Raw genomic sequence first — 12893 nt, forward strand, 5'->3', positions numbered from 1 at the left:
GGGACAAGGAAGGGAATGTGGCCCTAGTGACCCACTTTGGTTCCTCCAGGCTAGAGCTGGCTCAAGGCATCGGGCCTCCCGTTCAAGGGCAGGTTTAATCTTTCCCCACAGGTAGGCTTTCCCACCGTGGGGTCCTCCACTCTCTAGCTCCACGGCCAAGCAAAGTCCCTCTGCTGTCATTACAGTCAGTTGAGTCACCACTGTGGATCTTGCTAGGGGTAGGTAGCCTCCTTCCTGGATCCCAAGCTGGCTGTGTAACCGGCCCCTCTCCTTTCTCCTCTTTTGCAGCTGTCTGTTCTCCACGTGGTGGTCGGGAACCACATCAGCTTTCTTTTTCTTTTCTGAAGAGAAAAGGCAGCAATCCTTGCTTGTTTTGTCCTGCACATTCCCGGAAGGAACCAGGCTCCAGAGACAGAAATACCAGTAAAATGTACGCTTGCTGAAACCCGGGATCGAACCAGGGACCTTTAGATCTTCAGTCTAACGCTCTCCCAACTGAGCTATTTCAGCTGCGGTGGAGAAGTGTCTGCGCCAAAGCTCCTCCCTGCTGGCCGAGCCCCTGTCACTGGGTCAGCTTTGAATGCTCAGGGCCTTCGCTCCATGGGCCAGTCCTCGGCCTCCCTGCCTGTTCACTGATCCACAGGGAAAGCCTTTGCCTAGGGCCCTGGCACCGGCTTTTCCACTGCCCAGGGTGCTCTTCCCCAGGGGATCCCATGGCTTCTTCCCTGCCCGACTCAGCCGTGTTCAGTCTCCCACAATTGCCTTTCCTCACAGCTGTGCTTAAATTCTTTTTTTTTTTTTTTTTTTTTGGTTTTTCGAGGCAGGGTTTCTCTGTATTGTTTTGGAGGCTTTCCTGGAACTCGCTTTGTAGACCAGGATGGCCTCGAACTCACAGAGATCCGCCTGCCTCTGTCTCCCAAGTGCTGGGATTAAAGGTGTGCGCCACCAACGCCCGGCAGCTGTGCTTAAATTCTAACTCCATATATATATATATATATATATATATATATATATATATATATATATATATATTCATACATGTTTACCCCTTCTACTGTCTGATATTGAAAGACCCCGAATTTATAGAAATAAAATATAAGCTTAAAAACAGGGAGGGCAACTAGAGAACTTGGGAAGTGAACAAAGGACCCCATCCCAGGAACTGGCCAAACCACAGAATGGAATGTATGGTTTAGCAACCTTAATTGCAGAAGGGCTGTAAATCCACAAAAGGTCAAATCCCGGCTGCTGACCACCTGTGAAGAACTGACCAGGGCGTCAGAGATGGGCAAACAAGATTCGTGGGAACCACCATTTACTTAGGGAGAGATGATTAACTCATACCAAGGTTTGAGGAATTTACAACGTGTAGGTCAGGAAGATATCTACTTCCCCTGGTCAGTAGTCATGTACCCCCTCCAATCACAAGATAGGGACCCCTCCCAAAGGCTTGTGGTTTTTGTCTTTAAAAGCTGATTGTAACTGAACCTTGGGGCCAATCGGTCTAAAAGCTGACCAAGAGGCCCATCTGCAGATGCCTAATTAAAGCCTCTTGCGTGTTGCATCAATTGGTGTGTGGACTCTTGATTCTTGGGGTGATGAATCCAGCTTGGGAACCCCTCCTCAATTTGGGGTACCCCAACAATATATATATATATATGTTGGGCCCCAACCCCATGGGGTCTCTGTGAGTTGCTGGTCAGCCTACAAAGTGCAACTTGTTTTCCAGTCCAAGTGCTTTCTGTTTTCTAGTCCTGGCTTACTGCCCTGGCCTTGACCCTCTGAGAAAACATGCTCTCTTCTACCTGGGGTTTTTTCCACTGTGCTGTAAATCTGTATATAAAGCTCCTCCCTCCTACAAGGAAGACCTCTTAGCACTTGCAATGAAGACACACACACATTCTCTTGGCAATAAATGCAGCACAGGCATTCTCTTAGTACAAACAGCTGGACGTCTGGTCTCTCTTTTCCTGATACCTTGGAGTTGCTTGTGGCGCTGGCACCACAATTGGAGGTTCCACAATCCTTTGCTTGTTTTGTCCTGCATATTCCTGGAAGGAACCAGGCTCCAGAGACAGAAATACCAGTAAAATGTACGCTTGCTGAAACCCGGGATCGAACCAGGGACCTTTAGATCTTCAGTCTAACGCTCTCCCAACTGAGCTATTTCAGCTGCGGTGGAGAAGTGTCTGCGCCAAAGCTCCTCCCTGCTGGCCGAGCCCCTGTCACTGGGTCAGCTTTGAATGCTCAGGGCCTTCGCTCCATGGGCCAGTCCTCGGCCTCCCTGCCTGTTCACTGATCCACAGGGAAAGCCTTTGCCTAGGGCCTTGGCACCGGCTTTTCCACTGCCCAGGGTGCTCTTCCCCAGGGGATCCCATGGCTTCTTCCCTGCCCGACTCAGCCGTGTTCAGTCTCCCACAATTGCCTTTCCTCACAGCTGTGCTTAAATTCTAACTCCGCCCTTTATATGTTCCTCACCCCATATATATATATCTGATATGTATATATATCATACATGTTTACTCCTTCTACTGTCTGATATACATATATATACACCGTCTATCTGATATGTATATATATCATACATGTTTACCCCTTCTACTGTCTGATATGTATATCTACCATCTATCTGAGATATATATATATTCATACATATTTACCCCTTCTACTGTCTGATATGCATATATATACATATTTACCCTCTTCTAGTATCTGATATGTCTATCAAAATATAAACATATACATATATTCACCCCTTCTAATGTCTGATCTATCTATCATCTATCTATCTATGTATCTATGTATCTATCTATCTATAGAGACAGGGTCTTACTGTACAGCACAGGCTAGCCTGGAACTCTCTATGTAGACTAGACTGGTCTCAGACTCAGAGATCTACAGCCTCCTGAGTGTTGGTGTGTGCCACCAGGCCTGGCTGATATGTACATCGTAAACTTTATCATCTGCCTCTGTTCGTTACCTGTCTCATTACTGTACCAATTCACTTGCTGGAAGCGACTTAAGTACGCAGGACTTGTTTTGGCTCACAGCTTGGGGTTCGTTCTGTCTTGGCAGCAGGAGCTTGAGGTCGCTGGTCACATTGCATTTGCAGTCCGGGAGCAGAGAGTGGCGAAGACTGGTTCTCAGCCTGCTTTTTTCCTTTTCGTTCATTCCAGGACCCCAACCCATGAGACGGTGCCACCCACAACAAGGGTGTCTTTCCTTCCCGGTTAACCTAATCTAGACAGTCCTTCACAGCATGCCCGGAGGCTTGTCCCAAGATGACTCTAGATCCCCTCTGGTTGACACTTGTCATTATCAAAGCTTTCCACTGTGAGCAGGATGAACCCCGAAGAGGGCGGGACCTCCCATGGCCTTTATTATGGGCGGTGCCTCTGTGGGCTGGAGATGAGGCTCCTGGTTAGACAAAGTCATCATGTTCTGCTCATGCTGGGCCTCGCCCTGAGTGCTAAGCTCCTACTGTATACATCTCACAAAGAATATGTGCAGAGCCAGCTCACGTGATCTCACTTGTAACAAGAAAGCTACGAGCTTTGCTTCTGAACATCACGCATCCAATTAAAACCTCCTTCTAGTTAGTCTGGGAACAGAACCGCGGGGCCGCCATCTTTGAAAGCAGGTAGAGCCCTGGACTCCCATTGTCTTACGCCTTCCCCCTCCTCACCTCGTCTCTCTGTTTGCAGCTATTGCACGAGGACCCCACTTTCTTCCGTAGTCACTCCTCACCTCACTGCGGCGTGACAGCTGGACTCCCCAGGGACAGCGCCAGGTAGGCTAGAGCCACACTGGTCCTCTTGAGTTTCGCTTTCACGTTTATTTACTGTGTGTGTGCGCGCACAGTGCATGGCATGGTGAGTGCAGGGGACCGAGGACAACTTTCGGGAGTGGATCTCTCCTTCCACTGTGGGTCCCGAGGACTCATGTCACCAGCCCTTGTGTTTTGGTTGTTTTGAGATAGGGTCTCACTCATATAGGCCGCCTGGAAACTCATTCCATAGCCCGGACTGATTTCACACTTTTTTTCTTTTTCTTTTCTTTCTTTTTTGAGATGGGGCCTTACTATGCAGCTCTGGCCATTCTGGAACTCACTACGTAGACCACGCTGACCTTGAACTCACATGGGCCTTCTTGCCTCTGCCTCCCAAGTGATGGAATTAAAGACATGTGCCACCATGCCGAACTCTTGTGGAATACTGTACAGTTGTCCTGACTCAGCCTCTTGCCTCCTGGGATTGCCACACATTCTTAGTGACTGGAGCTCAGAGGTTAAGGCTGTTGTTCCAGGGGACGTGGGTTTGATTTCCAGTGCCCACGTGGTAACTCATAACCATTTGTAACTCTAGTTCTGGGAGATATGATGCTTTCTTCTGGCCTCCATAGGCACCAGGCATGGACAATTGGTACACAGACTTTCACCAAAGTAAGTTAAGAAAGAAAAAAACTAAAGAAATTAATGGTTCCACTTTTTGGAAAGCTATATTAATTATGAAGCTGTTGGCCTTGCTTGTTTCTTACTGGCTAGCTCTGACTTAAGTAATTACCCCATAATTGTTAATCTAAGTATGTTTCTTACCGGAGAATAGTTCCGGGCTTCCTACCCCATGGCGTTACATCTTGACTCTCTGTGTTTCTCCTTCCCAGAGTCCTTCTGGACTCCTAGCCCCTCCTATCTTGATTCCCTATTGGCCAGACAGTGCTTTATTGACAGGACTTCCCCAACATTTTTTTTTAAACCAGACTCTTGTTTATTTGTTTGTTTACATTTGTGTATGTGTACCAGGATCATGCAGTTCCTGTGGGGGGCAGAAGGGAGCATCAGCTCCTTTGGAACTGGAGTTACAGATGGTTGTGGGCCACTTGGTGCTGGGAACCAAGCCTGCCTTCTTTGGGAGGGCAGCCTCTTAGCTGCTGAGCCATCTCTCCAGCCCCTGAGACTGCCCCCCCTTGTGTTGGAGCTAAACTCTTACAGTTAAGTGTTGCTTGTAGGGAGACTCACAGATTGTGTTGCCTGATGTTTTCATTCCCTTTGCACACAGGTAGAAATATCAGAGAAACATTTTTTTGGATGCTAAACATCAAGGAAAATTAAACTTTCTGTTTCAGGATGGCTCAGTTACTATGCATGTTTGCCCAAAATACTTAATATCGGCTAATAGTTTGTGTTTTCCTTATCCTTCACTTTTCTTCAGGAGGAAACCATCCTTTGAATAATGATACTTAATTTTAAAAACAGGACTACTGCTTTTAAAAATGACATACTAAAAAAAGGAGGTAATTGCCTTTACACTAAAAGAAAATAGAATGTGTGTGTGAGGGGGGTTAGCAAGAGGTCTCTTTTTTAATCCCTGTCTCTGGGCCCCCAGGACTTTAATTCAGAGACATTTACAAGCCTCCCCTGCCTCTGCTTCGTTCCTGTTTTGAGACAAGATCTGGCTGTGTAGCCCAGGCTAGCCTGAGCCTCTCAGTCCTCTTTCCTCAGCTTCCTGAGAGCTGGGATTATAGGTGTGAGCTACCACCCAGACTTCCCTCTGCTTAAGAAAGAAAAAAAATTGGTTGTGCATAGTTCTTTTGCACCTGGGTTTTTTTTCCCGTGTTGCCATATGTCTTGGCGATTGTTCTCTGCCAGCCAGTGGCCGAAGCCTCGTACGTCTTCCGCGTGCACAGCCTGCCCGAGGGCTTGGGATGGTACGTACTGCAGAGGTACGGCGACTGCAGCAAGGATGGAGGTTTCTGGAAACCCTTCAGATTTCTGCAGGCCAACCTCTCTCTGCTTCCTAATGCATCTGTGTTGGTCTTAATATGAAATCATGTTTGAAAACACGTGCTTTAGGGCTGGAGGGATAGCTCAGCCTTTAAAGGCTAGGCTCACAACCAAAAAACATGCTTTAGACAAGTGTGCCTTGCTTGCCCTGAGACTTAGCCCCTATGGATATAAATACCCCCTTTAAAATAATAAAAAAAAAAAAGTTTTGGCCGGGTGTTGGTGGCGCACGCCTTTAATCCCAGCACTTGGGAGGCAGAGGCAGGTGGATCTCTGTGAATTCGAGGCCAGCCTGGTCTACAAGAGCTAGTTCCAGGACAGCCTCCAAAGCCACAGAGAAACCCTGTCTCGAAAAACCAACAAAATAAAAAAAAAAATTTTGGGGATAGTGTAACTATCCCATTTTCCCTTTATTTCCCTCCCTCCAAACACTCACATGTACCAAACCTTTCTCTTTAAAATTCATGGTCTCTTTTTCATTAATTGTTGATACATACATACATACATACATACATACATACATACATATATTTTTTTAAATACCAAAATACAGTTGGCTCAGTCTGTATAATGTTACTTGCATGTATGTGTTTTCAGGGCTGACAATTTGGTATTGGATAACTATTCGGTGGGCTCTTCCCCAGGGAAGACTATTTCTCCCTCGCTCAGCATTGCCTGTAGTTCTTCGCTTAGTGGAGGCCTCATGAGATTTCCCCCCCCACCCCCCCGTATCGCATATCTGTCAGTGTCTTTGCTCAGGTCATATTGAGGCAGCCACGTTGACGAGACGCCATGGGTGTGACTTCTGACGACTCCCTGACCCTCTGGGCCTCCCAGTCTTTCCCTCCCTCCCTTCCACGACGATCCCTGCGTCTTAGATTCAGGAGTTGTGCTGCAGATGTGCCCGCTAGGACTGGATTCCACAACCCGGCGTTTCGACTGGCTGTGGTTTTCTGTAATGGCCTCTGCCTACTGCAAAGAGAAGTTTCTTTGATGAGGGGTGAAGACCGCACTTTTCTGGCTAGACGCTGGAGAAGGAAGCGTGGGTTCTGGCTGGGTAACCCCTCTTAGGAAGCATGGCCTTACCGCCGCCTGTGGGGTATCCCGGGGATGCTGGGAAGACAGGGGGCAGGGTTATTAGCCCTTACAGACGAGGTGCCTGGCAGCGATGATGTCAAGTGACCTACCCTGAGTGATATGGAGGTGTGTGTGCGCCCAGGCATCTCACCCCGTCCTGACAATTGTCTGCCTCTGAGGAGATTGGAAAAGAAGGTAGGAGAGGAAACATGTTAGGGATTGTGGGGGAAGTGAGAGGTCTGGGTTGGAAATGGGTATGATCATCATACATTGTATTCATGTATGAAATTATCCCAGATATGGGTCGGGGGAGAGAAAGGAGGAAAGGGGAGGCTGCGTGTGGCGGGGCTTATGTGGGGGGACATAAGTGTTCTTCTTTTGGCCAGCATGGGAGGAAAGACCTGGGAAATGCAGGCTTCCCTCACATGGCAGGAGATAGCACCAGTATTGTTTCATTCCCCAAACTAGCAAAGTGCTGAACATCCGTGTGAGGACAGTCTGTGTCTGTTACAGGTGAAACGCACACCCTCAGTTCATCCCCGAAGCCCTAAACTCCGGGGTCTCAGGGTGGACTGGGCTTAGAAAGAGAAAACCCTGGGGTTAACGAACCCTTTAGGTTTGGTCCTCGTCCGTCTCATCTGTCAGGAAAGAAGAGAAACGTGAACGTATGTAGAGGTAGGTCACCTAAATGGGCCCAGCTAGCAGGCAGCCATCTGCCAGCCCAAAAGAGACACCTCAGGGCTGGAGGGATGGCTCAGTGGTTAAGAGCACTTGCTGGTCTTAGAGAGGACCCGGGTTCGATTCTTAGCGCCCAAACGTTGGCCCACAGTGACCCGTAGCTCTAGTTCCAGGGGATCTGATGTCCTCTTCTGATCTCCACGGGCACGTGGCGCACATATATACATGCAGGCCAGAAACAAACCAACCTTTGGACATGAGGAGGACTCAGAAGGAAAAACAAAAACAAAACAAACAAACAAAAAAAACAACAAAAAAAAACCCGTGCTGGTCCCACGATCTTTGATCCCCAGCTCTTCACAGCCGTGAGGACAGATTTCTGTTGAGGCGCTCAGCCAGTGGGGGCCAGAGCAAACCGATGTTTCCACCCGTGGGTCACCTTTACTTGTCTTCCACCTGGATTTCCTGCCCACGCAGCTCTGTGGTTCCTTCCACGGTACACAGTCCACACTGGGCACACATGCACGCACGCATTCGTTCAGTCGTTCTTCGCGCGCCGTCACGCGGTGACTCAGCCCAAGCACACAGTGGTGACTCTCACAGAGTGTTGTGTGGCGACTTCCTTGGAATTGAAATGCTCCTTTCTGAGAGGAGGGAGGAGGCTCATGAGACTCACCAAGTAAACTCGGGGAGCTGAAACCGAACAGATTCACAAGGTCCCTTCCCGGGGCTAAACAACGGCTGGGAGAAGAGAAGAGGTGGGCGGGGGCGGGGTGGGGTAACCTGGGGCAGCTTCTCCAACCAGACCAGCTGAGCTGCCTCCAACTTGTCCCGTGTTGGGCTGGGTGTTTTGGTGATGCCGCTGCCTCTGAGTCAAATGTGCTCCTGTAAGTGACCTCCTCACCCACCCGTGCCCCTGTGAGGAACCCTAATAAACCGATTGGTTTGTAGGTTGGACTTGGGTAGAATCCTCATTTGGTCTGCCCTTGGTTCCCTATCTAGGGTGAGTTGACATTTGTGCTGTGTCTCCTCCGGAAAAGTCTCACAATGTGGAGATACTGTCTCATGTCCCGCCTCCAAACCGAGCTGTACCCTCATGTCCTCTCCGAAGGGGGGGGGGTGTACAAATACCAGAACAAAAGGAGATGGAGAGATATTAAAAATTAATTAATGGCACGAAACAGGATTCATAGATTGTTTTTCCTGCTTTTGAACAGACTCTTCCTTGCAGAGAGCCTTGTTAATAGGGGTACTGGAGGAGTCAAGGCTAGGGCGGACAGTGCGCACGCTCCCTTTCATTACGAATGTGGCTCCAAGCACCCCGCACGGCCAATTTGGAGGCTTGCAGCTTCGATGGCGTTCAGAGCTATTGATTTCCTGCTTGCATGTTTCCATAGACTTCCTCAATACGGAGAAGAGCTCAGATTCTCCAAGCGCCTTTTGGCTCCTTCTGCCTCTTGGCAGGGAGGGCAGGGGGTAGGACTGGATAGGTCAGCGAGCAGAAGGGCTGGCTTCTTCCATTCAGTCACTCCCGCCCCAGATTCCCCAGACTGTGTCTGCTACCGGGTGCCAGAAAGAGCTAGAAGAGAGCCCAACCGGGAATTCCAGCTATAACTCACCTGCATGTCCAGCTCTGCCCTAGGCACGTGCTCTCTGGACCCTTCCAGGCGAGCCTGTGTGGCTCACAGCAGATACCCACCGCTAAAGCGCCTTTCACGCTCTTAATTCCCTCTAGAACTTTGCCCGTCGTGGCAAACACAGAAAGAGTGTTCTTTCCAGGGCGAGCCATTCATCACAGCGTTTCCCAGGCTCCTCCAGCACAGGAGGCACATCTATTGTCAATGGGGAGAGGGACCGCCAACAGGTATTTTTAAAAGAGCCTCTATCCACTGGAGGGTGGGAAGGAAAATATCCCCTCCGAGCATTTAGTCACACACAGCAGAGGAGACAACAGTCTCAATCTTCATTTGCATGGCACAGGCATTAGATGTGGTCCAGTTACACCGAGCTCTGCTTGACGAGGCAGAACTACCAGCACTTTTCAAGCCTTGACGGAGACAGAGAGAAAATGCAGCCAGGCAAACAGTACATCACCCTGCCAAGGCATTTTTCCATTTTTAAAAGGACAGAACAATTTTACATTATTCTTGGAGCCTCTTTTGCAGCAAATATCCCTTGACATTTGTTCTAGTGCCCTGGCCAGCCTGTCTGAAAGTCTTAGCGGGTTCCAGCCTGCAGTTCCTGTGTCACTAGGGACTATCTCTGCCTGGGGCTCCTGACTCCCCAGACATATAGGAAGGACAAGAAGCTTTCTCTTCCTCCTCCTCCTCCTCCTCCTCCTCCTCCTCCTCCTCCTCCTCCTCCTCCTCCTCCTCCTCCTTCTCCTCCCTTTTTTCACAAGCTGATTGAACTCCACTATGTAGAAGTGGCCAATTAAAACCCCACCCTGGTGGTATGAACATGGTGTTTTGGGGACACCTGAAGTTCTTGAGTGGATAATTGATACTCAAGGCCCACAGTCACCAGAAGGCAAACACAGGGCTAGCTACACAGAGACCCTAGGTAGAAGATAATGAATTGTACTCATACAATACCCCTTGGGAGCTCATGGAAAAGAGGCAAACAAAACTATTTCTGGAAGGCGCCGGCATCTCAACCACTTCTGGCTAGGTTACACGAAAGATCTTCTGAGTCTCAAGAATCCAGATGCGCGTATTTCGTGAAATTCGCCAAACTGCCCATGTGCGCATGCGTGTCCATGTTTAAGCACATGTGTGTGCATATGTGTGGAGAGGACAAAGGTTGGCACTGGGTGTCCTCCTTGACTGCTCTCCTGAGGCAGGGTCACTCACTGAACCTTGGCTTGCTGATTTTAGCTATTCTGGCTGGCAGGCAAGCCCCAGGGGTCCTCCTGTCCTGCCACCCCTCCCCCCCACTTTTGCACGCCAGCATTTGGGTTATATAGGTGTGCAGTGTGGCACCCAGCTTTTATGTGGGTGCTGGGGGTTTGAACTGAGGTCCTTACACTTGCACAGCAAGCTCTCTTACCCACCCCACCCTCTCCCTGAGGCCCAACCTGGTCTCTAAGGTGATGTACATGTGTTCCCCTCATCGTCCAGTGGAAGGTGTTTGTTCTGGGGTGGATTTCATTGTTTCTAATGCCCAGTCCAGGTTGTCCTGAAACATCTCAGAGACTGAGTGATTAACCCTAGCCTGCCCTAGGAAATGTTAGTCCGAGGGGAAAAAGAAACAACCCCACTCGAGGAAAATGACTTTATCTGCAGGTGATTATGTCTGACAAGATAAAAAAGAAGGGAATCTTTTGTCACTGGCGAAAATTGGGCTTTGAGGGCTCTTTGCCCAAGTCGTAAGGCTGGGCTTTACACGATGTGGATTAAGAGGAAACAGTCGAAGGCCTGCTCTCCGCTCTCACAGATCAAGGGCAGAGAAAGAAGACTTCATTTTCCCTGTGTTTACACAGGGGAGGCTCTGGGAATCAGAGCGGGAGTCCCAGGTCTACTTGGAGCCTGCCTCCATTCACAAGCAAATTCTCTTTGAAGAAACCTATTTTTGAATCGCTATTTACTACGGAAATTTTACTTTTTGCTTTTCGTATTGTCACACACGTGGCCCGACTCTTTGTGGGTGGTGTAGCAAGGCAGATGGAAGCCTCTTCTAATGAAAAAGCAGCGGCAGCTTTCATTCTAGAGGGTGAAAAGATTAGGGGCGTCATAATTACCCTTCTGATTTCACGTTGCTCTCATACCCACGCTCACGGCGCACTGAGAACTTGAAAGAACACGCTGCTGCCACAAAAACAAACTGTTTTGACTCTCTCTGAGAATCTGATTTTTTTTTTCTTTTGGCTTATGTTTGTCTCCTTTTGCTGTTAAAGAAAAATCAACCCCTTCTAAACTCCTTTAATGTATTAAGCAGTCTTCCCTTAGATATATTCATGATTAATTCCCTTACCTCCTTCGAGTCTGTGCTCAAATGTAAATTTATTTTTTAAGTACAAATTATTAAAAAGCATATGTATTTAGGAAGTACTAGGTGATATTTCTATATATATATATATATGGTATAAGGTGCCAATTTCCCTTTCTCTCTCTCTCTCTCTCTCTCTCTCTCTCTCTCTCTCTCTCTCTCTTTCTTTCAAGACAGAGATTCTCTGTGTAACAGTCCTGGCCATTCTGGAACTAGCTCTGTAGATCAGTCTGGCCTTGAATTCACAGAGATCTGCCTGCCTTTGCTAGGATTAAAGGCGTGTGCCACCAACGCCCGGCTAGAAGTCAGTTTCTTAACCATGACTACACTGGTCGTTTCTATTTAAAATGAGGCTGTGTCCTGTGTGTGTGTGTGTGTGTGTGTGTGTGTGTGTGTGTGTACGCACGTGCACATGTGTGTTGAAGTCCATGGAAATTGAAATTGGATGTCTTCCTCTCTGGCTTGCCACCCTTTTCATGGAGGCGGGGCCTCTCACTGGAACTCATAGCAGAACTTGTAGCTTCTGGATCTGCTAATTTAGAATGCAGAAAGGTGCTTGGGCCCTTAAAGAGCAGATCAGCACCAATGGATAAATGGATCTTGCACACAACCAATACCGAGCCTTCTGACTATAACACTGAGGCTTGGGTAGGAGAAGCCATCTCCAAAGGTACGAAAAGACATCAAGATAACACGTGTTTTAATTGGGTAGAATAGAACAACTGAAAAGAAACTACATCCAAGGCAAGGTGCCACCACACAGCCTGATTCCGTTTGCCTGGGTCCCAGCTTGCTCCAGGGATCCCCCGCCTCTTCCTCTCAATGCTGGGTTTACAGGAAGATTGCCACTCCTACCTGCCACTTCTGTGCCTGCCAGGGATCGGAGCTCTGCTCCTCAAACTTCTCACAGGCACGTCACCTGCTGAGCCATCCTCCCATCTCCAGAACTGGTACTCTGGGCAGTTTTCATTGTTTTTGCTTTAGAGACAGGGCCTCTCTGTGTAGTCTTGGCTGTCTTAGAACTCACTATCTAGACTAGGCTGGCTTCGAACTCACAGAGATCCTCCTGCCTCTGCCTCCCAAGTGCTGGGATTAAAGGCGTGCGCCACCAACGCCTGGCCTCTTGGTACTTTTACCTGCCATTTTTGTTATTTTTTCCCTCACATCCTTCTCACATAGACTATGAAGTTTCCACATAGACTATGAAGTGTCCACATAGGCTGTGGAGTGTCTCACATAGACTGTGGAGTGTTCACATAGGCTGTGGAGTGTCTCACATAGACTGTGGAGTGTTCACATAGACTGTGGAGTGTTCACATAGACTATGGAGTGTCCACATAGACTCTGGAGTGTTCACATAGATTGTGGA

At 48.6% G+C, this 12893-nt stretch overlaps 2 non-coding genes across 2 annotated transcripts; both read right to left on the reverse strand.

The window, feature by feature from the left end:
* Positions 1-437: 437 nt before the first annotated feature.
* On the reverse strand, positions 438-510 carry Trnaf-gaa. Its single transcript has one exon. It is a non-coding gene; the product is annotated as a tRNA-Phe (tRNA).
* A 1590-nt stretch (positions 511-2100) lies between these two features.
* Trnaf-gaa lies at positions 2101-2173 on the reverse strand. Its single transcript has one exon. It is a non-coding gene; the product is annotated as a tRNA-Phe (tRNA).
* Between the last annotated feature and the right edge of the window lie 10720 nt (positions 2174-12893).

This window comes from Mesocricetus auratus, unplaced genomic scaffold, assembly GCF_017639785.1.
Source record: "Mesocricetus auratus isolate SY011 unplaced genomic scaffold, BCM_Maur_2.0 Super-Scaffold_100042, whole genome shotgun sequence".
NCBI lineage: Eukaryota > Metazoa > Chordata > Mammalia > Rodentia > Cricetidae > Mesocricetus > Mesocricetus auratus.